The following is a 3,416-nucleotide window of genomic DNA, read 5'->3' as shown; positions in this document are numbered from 1 at the left end:
TATTCTCCCATACCAAAATCAAAAAGTTACAAATGAAGTGAAGTTAAAGTAATGTTAAGATGATCATTTTCTTTTATTTGTCTTCTCCAAAATCACTCAATTTTTTTGGTTTTCTTCCTATGGTGAATTTGTTTGTATCGTGTGCCTTCTTTTTCTTCTTTATCTCGTTTGTATCAACTTCCGATTCTTCCTTTTAAATTCCTTCTCCTCCTCTAGTTTGTATTGCTCAATGGAATTTAAAGGGATGTCAATAGCTTTGATCGGTTCGTGTGCTCCGATGATCGCCGATGAGAAGCTGATTCACTTTCAGCTATTTTCAATAGTAAAAAGGTAGAGATAGTTGTTCCTTTCTAGAGGACATCATGTGGAAGCGGTGACGATTGTTTCTATGATATGAAAGTGAGGGTTGACGTTCCTATGCCAAGGAACGTTTTGATTCCGCGGACAGGTCGATTGATCATTCTCAATTATTGGTTCAAAACAACTAGAATTTGAAGGATAGTGGGATGTGGGTGAGGTTTATGGTGTTTAAGGATGGATCATGGGTAAGAAAAATGCCATGGATTTGTTGGTTACATATTTTGTGAGTGGTGAGGCTATGATTTAAATGGAAATGGAAGGGTGTAATTTGATTTTTGATTTTCATTAAATGATAGTAATAAATTTGGAAAGTGGGAATGAAGCTGCCCATCGCTTGGATAGATGTTGACAGTAAGGATTTTTACCCTAAAGTCTTCACTAAAGGTTCACAAAATATCGATAAAAATGGGGTAAATGTTGATTAAAAGTTAGTATTAAACTTGAGATAAGAATAATTAAGAGGAACTCTGTGTCATAAAAATTTATTTCCCTACTTTGCCTTTTTGTGAACAATTTGTATTACATGTTAAGATCAAAATAATGATCTTGAAACCATATTCACCACCTGTATATAGTAAATCCTTAAATAACCAAAGTTAAAAAGGGGAAATCCAAACTTACCTAATAGGAGATATACAAAATTTGGAACTCTCATTTTTTGGTAGGGGGCAGTGAACTATATAGATTTATTAGAATCAATGTGCGACCACCAATAAGTCGACCTTTATTTGCACTTGATTGTTCCTTTTCTCTCATGACTATTAAAAGTGATTGAAAGGAAGAATAACGAAAATGAGCAATAATTACCTGACATTTGAAATCATATTTATAACTGACTATAAACAAGGGAAGAATGTGGGTGTTCATATTACTTCACCATACCACATGCAGATTTGAATTAATTAAGTTATCAACTCCAGTATCAAAAATTTGCACTTGACGGAAATAATTGTTGAAATCCTAACTCAACCTTCTTGAGTTTTCCCAATATAACTCGACATAACATGATATGCTTTTTATCATTTTAATCTATTTCGCACATCTTTTCAGTACACACACAATCAATAAAGGAGAACGACTAGTTAGGAAAGAGGAAGAAGGAAAGTGATGAAAACAAAGTGGTGAGGGAAGTAATCAGTTTATTTAGGAATGTGATAGATTAGTCTGTTGTCTCTGTGCCTACTGAATTTTCTCCATCGAAGTGTCGTAGGATAGGGTCATTGGAGAATAAGGAGGAAAACTATTGAAAGCTTTCCTAGTCGACTTTGGTTGAAACAATTTAGTAGGTGCAGAGACAACACACCAATCTATAACATTCCTAGACGAACTCCCTACTTCCCTCACGACTTTGTTTTGCTTACATTCCCTCTTTTTCTTTCCTAACTCGTATGTCCCCTTTTGATACTTGTTATTAGGTGTGTCTGTAGTGAAAAAATGTGCCACATAGATGAAAATGATTAAAAACATATCATGTTATGTCAAGTTATATTGCGAAAGCTTTGGAAGGTTGAGTTAGGATCTCAAGAGTTGTTTCCGTCAAGTGTTACTTTTTATACTATAGTTGATGACTTAATCAATCCAAAGTTGCATGTTGTATGGTGTATCAATATGAACACCCACATTCTAACCTTGTGAATAGTCAGTTATAAATCTAATTTTCATATGTCAGGTAAGTATTGCTCCTTTTCGTTATTCATTCCTTTCAATTATTTTTAAATGTCACGAGAGAAAAGAAATAGTCAAGTGCAAATACAGGTTGACTGAATAATGGTGCCCATGCTCATAGTGAATTCAGTCTAATAAAGCTATAGAGTTTACCCCCCCCCCCCCACCACCACCACCAAAAAAGCTGGAGTTCCAAAGTTTTTATAGCTCCACTCAAATAAGTTTTGATTTCCCTTTTTAACTTTGGTTATTCAAGGATTTACTATATATATGTGGTGAATCTGATTCAAGACCATTATTTTGGTCTTGACTTCTAATACAAATTTTTCATAGGAAGGCAAAGTAGGGGAAAAAAATCATGCCACAATTATGATTTGTTGTTGGTGTTGACTTGTTGCATTCGATTATTTAGGAATTCTATCGCTGAAAGGAGGATCTTTTAGTACCTATTTTTTTTGGGGTGAAATGGGATATTTTCTCAATTATATGTTCAACTTGTAAAAAATCAGTTGTTATAGTGATATTATAAAAAGGCTCTGGATATTTTGTGCCTTTTAATGAAGTAAAACCTTTTCAAACAACTACTTGTTTAGCATGTGAAATTTTTTGTCGAGAATCATCTAGATATAATGTGCATATACCGCTCTATTTATGTGAGGAGATATGAGTATAGCTTCACAAAACATGATTTGATATGGTTTATGTTACACCTTTTTTTCCTATCTCTATTGTTCATGTTCATTGGATATTATGTGGACCTTACCGTGTTTGGATTTTAACCTTTATTTTTCTTTTATCTATATCACTCTATGTAACATGGGAGATTTCAAACATATATCTCTGCTTTTGAGAAAGAGAATTAGAATCCTTGTCAGAATTAGCAATTTAAGTTGGTCATTGATATTTCATATTGTTCGAATAGTTATTTAATCACTGTCTTGCTTTACTCGTACATGATGCATATATGTAGTGTTTCATGTGAGTATTTTCTCTTTTGTTGTTTGAAAATTTCTATGTTAATGAGTCTTTAAGAATGAATTCTAGGGATGTGCCTGCTTTTGATTTGTGACAAGGATGCTAGACTATGTTAACAAACACACCCTTCAATTATGTGACCTATGTTTTAGTTTTAAGAATAACCTCATAAGAGGAAGAATGTTCCCAAGGGAAGATATTTTACTATCTCGCAACTATAAAGAACTAGAAGGAAGTGTAAAATCTTGAAACAATTAATGTTGGAAAGAACAAGGAAATCTGGAAAATTCTAAGTAAGTTAAAATTGAGTTCTTGGTCATTTTAAAACAACCATAACTTCTAGCTCAAGTTAAGTTACAGGTACTTCTAGATATGGTTGTAAAACTCTTTGAATGATCTTTTCAATGCCGCCAAGT

The 3,416-nt window shown here is 33.3% G+C and overlaps 1 pseudogene; it reads left to right on the top strand.

The window, feature by feature from the left end:
* The first annotated feature begins 244 nt into the window (after positions 1–244).
* Positions 245–1,607, top strand: LOC107016527 (annotated as a pseudogene).
* Positions 1,608–3,416: the final 1,809 nt, after the last annotated feature.

Source organism: Solanum pennellii, chromosome 4, assembly GCF_001406875.1.
Source record: "Solanum pennellii chromosome 4, SPENNV200".
Lineage (NCBI taxonomy): Eukaryota > Viridiplantae > Streptophyta > Magnoliopsida > Solanales > Solanaceae > Solanum > Solanum pennellii.
The sequence above is the reverse complement of the archived record's forward strand: the minus strand, read 5'-3'. Positions and strand labels throughout refer to the sequence as shown.